This window comes from Leopardus geoffroyi, chromosome A1, assembly GCF_018350155.1.
Source record: "Leopardus geoffroyi isolate Oge1 chromosome A1, O.geoffroyi_Oge1_pat1.0, whole genome shotgun sequence".
In the NCBI taxonomy this organism is placed as follows: Eukaryota; Metazoa; Chordata; class Mammalia; order Carnivora; family Felidae; genus Leopardus; species Leopardus geoffroyi.
Genome location: NC_059326.1, coordinates 211,409,220 through 211,421,985, shown reverse-complemented (window position 1 = coordinate 211,421,985; position 12,766 = coordinate 211,409,220). Strand labels below are relative to the sequence as shown.

The 12,766-nt window shown below is 39.4% G+C and overlaps 1 protein-coding gene across 6 annotated transcripts in view; it reads right to left on the bottom strand.

Annotated features, from left to right (window-relative positions):
• PRLR (prolactin receptor) overlaps positions 1-12,766 on the bottom strand; it is a 165,280-nt gene that overhangs the window by 53,156 nt on the left and 99,358 nt on the right. For 2 of the 6 annotated variants that reach the window (XM_045440422.1, XM_045440451.1), the window contains exon 2: positions 9,103-9,194. The exons of the other annotated variants lie outside the window; for them this stretch is intronic. The gene's annotated coding sequence lies outside the window, so the exon portion shown is untranslated. The remainder of the gene's footprint in view (positions 1-9,102; positions 9,195-12,766) is intronic. 6 annotated transcript variants of the gene reach the window in all.

The following is a 12,766-nucleotide window of genomic DNA, read 5'->3' as shown; positions in this document are numbered from 1 at the left end:
CCTGACCTCCTGGTCTTGGCATTTCTGACCTCTCATTCTTGCCAAATATCCAGGATGGGAACTTCTCCGGAGGCCAGAGTTGAAGCCAAAGTTGGACCAACATACTGAAACTCTAGTCCTAACCATCAGTAGATTAACAGGGAGACCCTTGCATTTGTCCACTGCCCTTGTTTTCTAAAGTGTCTTCCACCTGCTAGCTTTACCAGAAGCATATAGGTCAACTGGCATTCTCTGAGGGTAATAACTTTAACAAGAGAAAGGATGTAGAAGTGCTTCATAATAGTGAACACTGTGAAAGGTTAGAAGTTTTATGAGTGTTACAACCTGCTCAAGGTCACAGTTTGGAAAAGCCATATCTAAAGCACATTACTTCAAATCCTTTTGAGAGTGAGTATAAAGTAAATAAAGTGTATTACTGATAATTTAAAAAGAACCAAAGTCCAGGTCTTCTTGATTGACTACCAGGGAAAGGTAGAGTTTACAGTTGGATTTTACAAGCACGACAATACCAAATTGGGATCACTGAAAAGTAGAGTAATTGTTCCAGTCCAGTGAACAGCCATGGCATAAATGTGACTCTGCACAAATTGGCCAACGGTCATTGTGACTGGGGCAACCATAGGTTGGATGCAGGGATGAGGCAGCCACTAGTAGTGGACCTGAATGAAATGGCTTTCTGTTTATTGTAGTTCAGAGACCGCAGTACAAATCCATCTTCCTAAAGAAGCTTATAGCATCTACAAGCCAGGGTTATACTCTTAATTAAAATGACAAAAAAAAAAAAAAAAAACAACTTACAACTGATGAAAAGACTTTATCCAGAATTTTCAAGGAATTGGTTTAAAAAAATAATCCCCAATTGATTGCAATATTAAGAACATTTAAAAAATGTTACCTCTCTCCTGATCTCTAAATCCCCATGAGGAGTCTTATGAAAAGGTTCTTTCTTTATGCATTTGAAGCCATTAATACTATAAATGGGGAAAGAAAATACTTTTTAAATTAAAATAGCAGATTGTTATGATTTTGGTAATATGAATTGAGAACACCTTTTTACCTGCAAATACAAGAGAATAAATATTTCCTGATTTTAGTATCCAAGGTTTAGGATTATTTAGGATTAGTAGCTAAAATTGTTTCTACTTTATACTGTATAATCAGGGAGATTGTTTAGAGAGGAATGTTAGGAGAAAATCTGTATTAGCTTTCCTGTGACTTCAGCCAGTTGGGGACCATCAAAATGATATTTGTCTCTGGCCCCTGAACTGTTTTCTCCTTCAATCTTGAGGCAGTGTAACTAATAACCCTTGTGGAGTAGCAAATAATTAGCACGTGTCAATGCTGACACCTCTGTTTTTCAATCTGGTTGTTTGTTTGACTGTCAGATGTTGCTTTTTTTAGGGGTAGTTGAACTTGGCAGAATCATATGCTGTGCTTGTGTTTACTCTTTTGCTCCCAAGACTAATTTTACAGTGTTGTTTGGGGGCGGGGGGCAGTGAGTGGTGATGGTAATGAGAACATCTGAAAACATTAATTTGAGAACTGAAATGTCAACATGGGCACAAGGGACTAATTCCCTAGCTGATGGAAATCTTTAGCTTGAGGGTGTCATGTGCAGTTTCTTTTAGTCCCATAAACCAGGGGGCCTGGCTCCCCAGACTGAGGAGAACATAGCATCTAGTTGGATGATTTGCTTTACTTTGAGGTTCCTTAGGTCCTATATTTGTTCCAACAGCTTCATCTCAGGCTCTTCTTTTTTTTTTTTTTTCCTCATGGGTTTTGGTGACATTTTCCAAAGTAGCCCTATTGTATCAATCATTCATTTTTATTAAAGCAAATTTGTGTGCACTATTATGGTTATGTCCTAGCATACAGCATATCGGCTAGCATGATACATTGCATACAGGTGGTATTGTCCAATGATATGCATAAAATTTTAAACCAGACTTAAAAAGATATAAACATGACGTATGCCACCTTCTAGCCATGTCACCTTCAGGAAGACGTAAGTTCCTTTAATCTCAATTTCTTCATCTGTTAAGTGGGAATACTGTTAGCTACCTCTTTAGATTATTGTGGAGATTCAATGCACAGTATCTAGAAAATAGCAAGTAATTAATACATGCTAATGATATTAATGGTTAACATTGTTTGCACATTTGTCATGTGCCAGGAATTAGGGAAATTCTCAAAGCAACTGGAGGAAATAAGAAATTAAGAACTACTATTATCTTCACTTTGCTGATGGGAACAAGACAGGTTAAGTACTTTCTCAGCATCCAAAAGATAGGAAATGTTCATGCCAGAATTCCAGAGTCCACAGTCTGGCCACTACTCCACATGTAAGAAGACTGGACAGCAAGGGTTTCGCCACCTTGGGTAAGAACTACCTGAATATGGATCCTAGGGCAACACCTAAGACCTGAGGAACCTCTTTGCTCCTTACCCCTTCTCTTTTCCATGCGTCCTCATTCATACCTAAGCCAGTAGCAGGGAAAGAGAGAGAAGGACACAACAGGCAGGTGAGGGCATCCAACAGACCCCTGGCAGGCTGCTCTGGAGATCGACCTCACATTCAGCTGTGAGATTGTTGACTGAACACATACGGCAGGTGCTGTATTCTGTGTTCACATAATTAGCAAGATTTCATACCTTCCAAAGTTATTTTATTAGAAGGGAGGGGTGAATACTTTAAAATATATATCGACTCTATTAATATACTGAAAATTACAACTAGAAATACCATGATCTTATTATACTATTATCATTAGGTTGTCCTGCAAACATCCACTGTCCACAAACTTAAATACAAATCACTTTTGCTATCAATACTAAATTCTCTTAAATCCAAGACCTGAAGTTCAGGAACTGTTTTATGAACTCATACCTGCAGCTAAAAAGGTGTTCAACTTAGATCACAGAGATCATGGCACTTTGCTCTTTGAAATGAAATACATAGAATGTTGTCCATCAATTGATGAACGGGTACATAAAATGTAGTATGTCCTAATCATGGAATATTATTTGGCAATACAAAGGGAATGAAGTAATGATATATGCTGCAACATGGACAAAGCTCAAAAACATTATCTGAGGGGAAAGAAGCCAGTCACAAAAGACCTCATATAGTATGATTCCATTTATACCAATTGTCCAGAAAAGACAAGTCTACAGAGACACAAAGTAGATTCATGGTTGCTCGGGGCTGGGGGCAGGGGAGAAAGGGGAATGGGAATTTGCTGCTAATATGTACTAAGTTCTTTTTTGAGGTGATGAAATGTTTTCAAAGTAAAATTTGAAAATGGTTGCAGAACTCTGTAAATATTCTAGAAACCACTGAGGTGTATACTTGAAACAGGTGTACTTTATGGTATATAAATTTTATTACATAAAGCAGTTCAAAAGAAATGTCAGTGTGTTATTTCCCCTACTTACTTACAAAAATGATAATAGATATTCTTTTATGTTCAGCAGCCCTCATGATTAGCAATACTCATTTTGGATAAACAGTGATGAACATGAAAGTATTTACTTCCCCTCTACCCCTCTCTACCTCCACAATGCCTTAATAATTAATCTTGTCCTCACCTGTAACCTGTCTGTCAAGTATTTGCTGGGAAATCAGAGTTCCAGAGATAATTGGTCCTCCATCTATTAAGTACAACTTTTAGGCCAAACCTTCGAATCTGCCTCCATCTCTGGCCCCTATCCTGTGTTCTCTTTTTCTTCCAAAACCTCACTGCCAAAGACTCAGTCTTCCAAATCAGAGCTGACCCAAAGCAAAGCCTCTGAAGCTCCAGATTGCAAAGGGAACCAGAGCCATTGTTAATGAATACAAAGTACTATAGATAAAAACTGATGGAGAAAAGAAAAGATGGTGGCATACCCTCTCCTTTCTGGACGATGGTAGTGGAAATGCAGGCAGCTTTAATTTCAAGAGCGGGCACCACAGCAGGAGTTAGACCAGAACAGGGATGCCAGTTGAGAGAACTCAAAAATTATGGTTGGCATTCAGGCACTGAGGGAAAAGTGTTTTCATCTGGAGTGTCCTGGATTTGCTCCACATGCTGTACAGGCAACTAGGTCAATGGGAAAATTGTGTCCCTTGGATAGAAATTCCAATCCAGTTTTTAGATATTGGGAGTCTTGTTTTCCACTCAGCTTTTCTGCATGCCTAAACTGAGCTGCATGGAGATGAGCCACCATGGAGCTGTGCCACTCTGACAGAGCCCCAACTCTGCATTCTGTGTCTCTGGTCTAACAAGGTCAGGGAGGATTTATACAAAAGTCAAGGTATCAACCATGGCGAATGTGGAGTTGGGGCTTAATGGTTTTTTTTTTTTTTCCCAACGTTTATTTATTTTTGGGACAGAGAGAGACAGAGCATGAACGGGGGAGGGGCAGAGAGAGAGGGAGACACAGAATCGGAAACAGGCTCCAGGCTCTGAGCCATCAGCCCAGAGCCTGACGCGGGGCTCGAACTCACGGACCGCGAGATCGTGACCTGGCTGAAGTCGGACGCTTAACCGACTGCGCCACCCAGGCGCCCCAATGGGTTTTAAGATAAGTTGGGGTTAACTGGTTTTCAGGAAGCCCTGAAATATCTAAGATTCCAGTACCTTGGCTATATCCACTCCTTCATTGAGAGATCACTATATCATATAAGTCTTGATCACTTTATGCAAGGTTAATGTTTTCTTCCCACTCTGACACCTGTTTCCTCTTTCCTTTTGTTCCTTCCTCTTCCTTTACCTTCCATCCTCTGCCAGTGGCAGAGTAGTTTACCTCCTTTTCACTTGCACAGAAGGCAGGTAATGTGCCAAGCAGTGGGTGAGAGTGGGTACAATGATTGGATTCTGCAAATATACTTTCCCTGTTCCCTCATCTCCCAGAGACCTGATCCTCACCAAGAAAGAAAGACAGACAGACAGACACACACACACACACACACACACACACACACACACACACACACACAGAGAGAGAGAGAGAGAGAGAGAGAGAGAGAGAGAGAGAGATTTCCTGTGGCACCAGGAAATCTGCCCAGAATCTAAAGAAGCCCAGTGACTCCAGTGACTTACTCTGGGCATCTGCAACCAGACAAAGTTTGGATGCTTGCCTCAGAATGCAGAGGGCAAAGGCAAAGCTTGCTAGATTTACTAAAGGTGCTTGGTAGGGTTTATTCGCTGATCTGAATGAACATCTACAATGACAAGCCTGTGCAACTCAAAAGAAGCCCTACCTGTTTGATGATTACCCCTTGGCAAGCTGACTCTGCAGGCAGATTAGCATTTGCCTTGTGATATACAAGGCCTCGACTGCCCCCCCCGACCCCATCTCAAAAACAGAACCCCAATAATTGGATAACTTGCTTGTTAATGATGGTTGTACTTGTTTCCTTTGGCTTATTTGGTTTACAGCTCATGTGCAAAGAACCAAAATGGCCAGATTCAAAGCAGCTGTGGTTTCAGCAAAGCAGAATGAATGAGCCAGGAGAAGGGGAGGAACTGAGAGGGGTGAGGGCCAATGCAGCAGGACAAGCTGGAGGGGGTGAGCCATGAATCCTTCCAATTGCAAGCTTGAGTTTACCATGCCATCACTGCATTAGCAGCACCTGAGTTCACCTGGGTTCCATGGAACATGTCACACAGGATGGAACGTGTGTTTCTGAAGGAGCTGGCACTGGCCATGGAGCTTGGGCTATCCTCTCAATCCTTCTTGTCAAAAATCACTTTCCAGACAGAAGTGGGATTAGCTCTTAAACTGTGTAAAGTCAGGAGCCTAGCCTCAACAGAGGGCACAGATGGAAACCTTCTCACAATATCATTTGTTTGGATGATATTGTGAGTTGAATTGCATTCCCCTAAAAGAGATGGTTAAGTCTCCCAGTACTTAGGAATGTGACCTCATTTGGAAATAGGGTCATTGGAGATATATTAGTAAAGATGAGGCCATACTGGTAATAATGGGCCCTTAACCAACTATGACTGCTATTTTTCTAAGAAGTAGGGAAGAGACATAATGTACACATGTAACAACAGAGGCCGAGACTGGAGTGATGTAACCTTCAAGCCAACAAATGCCACGGATTGTGGCCACCACCAGAAGCTAGCAAGAGGCAAGGAAAAATTCTACCAGAGTCTGAGAGGGAATGTGCCCCTGTGGAAACCTTGATTATAGACTTCTAGCCTCTAGAACTGTAAGAAAATAAATGTTGTTTTAAGTTATCCAGCTTTGGCACTTCACTATGGAAACTCTAAGAAACTAACACAGATGGTTTGTGCCTGAGTGGGCTGGTGTGTTTATATAAACATCTTTTCTGTGATAAATTCATACTTTTATGAACCAATTTAAAACTTGCTAGTATTTTTAATTAGTGAAAATAGTTAGAAAGTGTGGGATGTGGTCAGCCTAATATGGGCATAGCACAGTCCCATTCTAGTATGGCATCTGGTCCTCTGGTGGGAAAGTTGCTACTGTCCTAAAAGGAGCCAGTGATGGCATTCTGAGTTCACTGCTATGAAATCTTGTAAATTTCTATGAAAGGAGAGATCTAACCACTGGAAGGAGGTTTAAGAATGATTAAGGAGACTTGGATATTGGACAGATGCAAAAACCGCACAGGCAAATGGGGGCCAAAAGCATATGTATACTATTGGTACTTCCCCAGCAGGAGTGGAAGGAGGTACAGGAGAGAGGTAGTCCTAGAACCTCACCCTTCAATCTTCCTTCTGGCTTTGATGTTGCCACACACATTAGTATGTGTTCCCAGCAAAGTCACTAAAACCTCTAAGGGCTTCCATTTCCTTCAGGGGAAATTGCTTTCTTCGTTTATCAACCTATCCATATAACGCAGAGGAAGAAAAAGGTAAATTAACTCAACCTCCACATCCCAGATTTTTAGAAAAGCTTTGTGTAGTCTCTAAAGCTTTTAGTCCCTTGGTTCTATGTCCAGAACACTCAAGACCATCAACATCTGCATACTCCAGGATCTTGACTCCTTTTTCTACAATATAGGCTCCATATGCAGAAAGGCTGCCAACCCAAAAGTTATGTTGTGAGATCTGAATATATTACTGGATACACTGTTTTATTTTATTATTTCTTAAAAAAGCAAATCCCTGACATCACGCTACTTTATCCCTACCTATTTCAGTCTATACATCTAGCAATTGTGACTCTATTCTTACATAACTATAGTATTATTTTCAGATCTAATATAATTAATAATTATTATTTGGTATCATCTCATCTGGATCTGGTTGTATTTTTGCAATTCAAAACAGGACAGAAATTAATGAATTAGTCTGTAAATTCTTCAGTTGGAAAGAAACTCAGATAAGCAACTGCTACTAATACCCAGTCAAGACAGAAGGCTACATGTCCTGTTTTCACATACCATAGACTGTTAGTACGTAACAAAGGACTCTGGTGATCACTCAGCTCAACTTTTTACTTGACAGATGGGAAGACTGAAGCCCTGAAAAGTCATGTAACATGAATAGTTATATGGCAAGTTAGAGGCCAAGGTAGGATTGTGACCCAATCCTCTGATCCCCATGCTATAGCAGACTGTCTCTTTAGGAATGGAGATGCCACAGGCTTTCTTAGTAAGCAAATCTATTATTTAATTCTGGTCATTGTCTCTGCTCACTAAACTCCCAATTAACTGCATTTTAATCTTGTTTCTTCTGTGGCAATAGAGACCAACTAGACTGAATTTTCTTTCTACTACTCTGTCACGCTTTTGGGGACTATCATTAAGTTGTGTGTGAGGCTCTTCCTGTGGGACTGAGCAGCCCTAAGTCAGATCCCTTGCTCACAGCACTTGTTTTCTCTCCTTAAAGGCTGTGCACCAGCAAATGAGGACCTCTGGACTACCAAAGCACAAGTTCGACAGAAGGACAAAAAGGTCTTGTTCCAATGAGCTCATGCTCTCACTTTTGCCAAATAATTAGGAGGGAGAATTCACCATCAAAATAGAATGTGCTCAGAACCAGGCCCTATAGTCTTTTAAACGATGTTTATGGAAAAAACAAAACTCTATACATATGAAGATGGAAACGAAACCAGGAAGCCGAGATAGAGCTGGGATTGGATGGGCTCTTGAAATGTTCACTGAGATGATTAGGTGTTGCTTGAGGGGTCCTGATGGATACTTTCTCCTTGGATTATCACACAAAGATCCGGTGCCATGGAGAGTTTATTGTTCTCTACAGACTCTGGAGAACAAGGTGGTGAATAAGTTAGAAGATTGCCAGGGTCCAAAGTTGTGTCTGGGTAAATTAAAACAGCAAATTGCAAAGTTTGAAGATTCAACTAACAACAACCAAAAATCCATGGATAAATACATTATTTTGACTACAGGATGCCAAAATACTAGTCTGACTACTGTTTTCCCTAAAGCAGGCACCCTTCTGATTGCCCCCTGGCAATAAATTACAGCACAACGTCAGTTAACTGGGGCTTAATTTGATTAACAGAAAAAAAAAAGTGCTTTCTGTCACATTCCCCTTCTTGATGAAAAGTGAAGTGGCAATACAGCAGCAAGCCAGTATCAGGACTTTATTAATACAATCTCTAAGGCAGTGGTTCCTAAAATCTGTCTCATATCTGAATCACCAGGAAACCTTAAAACATGCGGATTCCTGGCTCCCCTGACACCAAGCATTCTGATTTAATGGGGCTACCACCGGAACATTAGAATTCTAATGTGGAGCAAAGTTTAAGAACCATTGTTCTAAGGTATTTCTTGAGGTTGAGATGATGCGTCCCAGTCACCCAAACCACGTACATAACCTTGGGTCAAGGAACATTTTTTTTTTCCCTTTGAATCTACTGATCCAAAGAAGAACAATCTATTTAAGGCTACATAAAGAAAACTATAATTTAATGTGGTGTATGGTTTTGTGCTATTTTTCCTTAAGAGTTCTATTCTGTTGCTTTCAAAATTAAGAATCTGAAAACAAATACTTCTTTACTATTTGGTCAGAAAAACAAACGAATTCTATCCTTGGGAAATCAGCTAAGGAAAAGCAAAAGGAAGGAGAGAGGGACAGGATGAGAAGCACAGAGGGGAAATCAAATCTCAGAGCTGCTTACTGTCTGGGTCCCTTGACTTGCTCAGCACACTCAGCATTTCTGGCTATCTTGTCCCACAAGCCTTCTGTCAAAGTTTTTGGGTGGACTGGCTTCTGGTGAGAAAGAAAGGGAGTAAAGGCAGAAGATAAGAAAGAGCATGCGACCAGTCCCATCCACTTGGCCTCCTGTTTGCACCTTAAGGCCCATTTGGAGGCACTAGCACAGAGGTCTAGGACTTTTAAAAGTCCAGCAAGAAAGCCATTGTTTTACACACTTCTGTCTTTCCAGTGGTTCGTGTATTTTAAACCAATCTCCTTCACAGATACAGTTATCTGATTCATCGATACATCTGTGTGCACATGATGAGAAGCTATTCTCTGACTTCAAAGAAATGTACACTCCTTAAATAACAAGGCAAGACAAGAAAAGAAACATGGAAGCAATTACTGAATTGTATCAACTCTTTTATTGGAAGGACATATTCCTTTTTAGTGGAGCCAACCAGTAGGAAACATTTTGAAATATTAAAGTGTTAAAATATTAAAATGTTTAATCCTATCTTATGAATGAAAATAGCCATTCACACACACACACACACACACACACACACACACACACACACATTTAAAGAGAGTACAATCTGAAAAAAAATGTTGAAATTTAGTGGTCTAATTTGGGCTGGGTTAGGTCTAAACCTCTGGCTGGAGGTTCAGGACTTATTTGAAACTGTCTGACAAAAATCATAAGGGTTTTGTAGCTAAAAGCTAAACATTTAAAAGATATTATAGCATTTCCAGTTTTGCAAGATGAAAAGAGTTCTGGAGATTGGTTGCACATCATTGTGAATGCATTACTGAACTGTGTGCACTTCAAAATGGTTAAGATAGTAAAGTTCTGCTTTGTGCATTTTAGCACAATTAAAAAGGGAGGAAATATCATGGTAACCACAACATTCTCATTGAATAGATGGACAGCTTATTTATTTAGTAACTTGTTTACTTTTAATTGCTTATTTAGTAACTTGTTTGCTTTTGGGGGGGGGTGGGAAATGAAAGGAGAACTGGGAATTTATGGAAAATAGAACATACTTTAAAATTGATGTATAGTTTGGTTTCATTAGGCATAAGTCAATGAAATTCAAAAATTATCAATGAGAGAAATATCTGTGTAGAGAATCAAAAGGAAGAGTAGCTATATACTTATATCCTATTTTCAAAGACTTAAAGTCCTCATTTTGGGTTAGCATATACAACATGGTACCCAGTCAGAAACAATTGTATGGTTCAGAACAGGTTCCTAGATCATTCAGAAATTCTTAAAAGTACACTGATACTGTTAAAGATTACTTTATTTAGACATATTTGAGAAGCTATCAATTGGTTTTTTTTGCTACCATTATTTTATTTGCTGCTGAGAAAAACATCTGTTAATTAATTAATGATATGCCAAATATTTAAAGGTGTACCCCAGTTTCAAAGGTAATAAAATGTATTTAAAAGTTCATAGAATTGAATATATATGGTATAAAGAAGATAACCCATCATACTTTATTAGTAAATTTAGCTAGCTAGGAACCTAAAAAATAGACATTTCCCTTGAGGGCTAGGTGTAGGTACATACCTCAAATGTTAAAAGGAGCCAAAGCAACAGGTTAAAGTAATGAAAAAAAGCCCCTGTTACATTCTAACCTTTGTTATGCCATAGAATAATCTGCACTTGAGAGAAGTTTTAATGGAGATGATAACTCAAAGATAGTTCTTGCCAAAGCCAATTAGGGAATCAGATATTACACACATATATTTTTTTCTTGATAGCCTATTAATTTTCCAAATAGTTTTGGATATACTTGTATTGCATTTCAAGAAATACACAGAATGGAAAACAAACTGGAGAATTAGAACGAGTGAAAAAGTAATAGAAACTGAAACATCTTTTATTTTTATTTAAAAAAAATTTTTTTAAATGTTTTATTTATTTTTGAGACAGAGAGAGACAGAGCATGAACGGGGGAGGGGCAGAGAGAGAGAGGGAGACACAGAATTGGAAGCAGGCTCCAGGCTCTGAGCCATCAGCCCAGAGCCCCACGCAGGGCTCGAACTCACGGACCGCGAGATCCTGACCTGAGCTGAAGTCAGACGCTTAACCAACTGAGCCACCCAGGCGCCCCTGAAACATGTTTTAAAAATGAGTAGAGAAGACCATGGGGGAAGGGAAGGGGAAATGATAGTTACAAACAGAGAGGGAGGGAGGCAAACCATAAGAGACCCTTAAATACAGAGAACAAACTTAGAGTTGATGGGTGAGGTGGGGGAAGGGAGAAAATGGGTGATGGGCATTGAGGAGGGCACTTGTTGGGATGAGCACTGGGTGTTGTATGTAAGTGATGAACCACAGGAATCTACCCCAAAAACCAAGAGCACACTTTACCTACTTTAGCCAATCTGACAATAAATTATATTAAAAAAATAAATAAACATTAAGAAATTTTTAAATAAAAAATAAAAATATGAGACATAGTAGAATGTTGTTTTCTAAATACAATAAATGTGCAATTTCATATGATTTTTTCACTCTAATGTCTCTTTATGGTAATTTAATTTTGTTTTTTTTTTTTTTTTTGATTTTCCATTTCTTTTTATTTATTTATTTATTTTATTTATTTATTTATTTTGGATTGGAAGACAATATTTTTATTTTTTTTAACATAAAATAGGTTTTTATTTTAACAAGTATTGTTATTTTTTTTATAATATATGAAATTTATTGTCAAATTGGTTTCCATAAAACACCCAGTGCTCATCCCAAAAGGTGCCCTCCTCAATACCCATCACCCACCCTCTCCTCCCTCCCACCCCCCATCAACCCTCAGTTTGTTCTCAGTTTTTAACAGTCTCTTATGCTTTGGCTCTCTCCCACTCTAACCTCTTTTTTTTTTTTTTTTTTTTTTTTTCTTTTTTCCTCCCCCTCCCCCATGGGTTCCTGTTAAGTTTCTCAGGATCCACATAAGGGTGAAACCATATGGTATCTGTCTTTCTCTGTATGGCTTATTTCACTTAGAATCACACTCTCCAGTTCCATCCACGTTGCTACAAAAGGCCATATTTCATTTTTTCTCATTGCCACGAAGTATTCCATTGTGTATATAAACCACAATTTCTTTATCCATTCATCAGTTGATGGACATTTAGGCTCTTTCCATAATTTGGCTATTGTTGAGAGTGCTGCTATGAACATTGGGGTACAAGTGCCCCTATGCATCAGTACTCCTGTATCCCTTGGATAAATTCCTAGCAGTGCTATTGCTGGGTCATAGGGTAGGTCTAGTTTTAATTTTCTGAGGAACCTCCACACTGCTTTCCAGAGCGGCTGCACCAATTTGCATTCCCACCAACAGTGCAAGAGGGTTCCCGTTTCTCCACATCCTCTCCAGCATCTATAGTCTCCTGATTTGTTCATTTTGGCCACTCTGACTGGCGTGAGGTGATACCTGAGTGTGGTTTTGATTTGTATTTCCCTGATAAGGAGCGATGCTGAACATCTTTTCATGTGCCTGTTGGCCATCCGGATGTCTTCTTTAAAGAAGTGTCTATTCATGTTTTCTGCCCATTTCTTCACTGGGTTATTTGTTTTTCGGGTGTGGAGTTTGGTGAGCTCTTTATAGATTCTGGATACTAGCCCTTTGTCC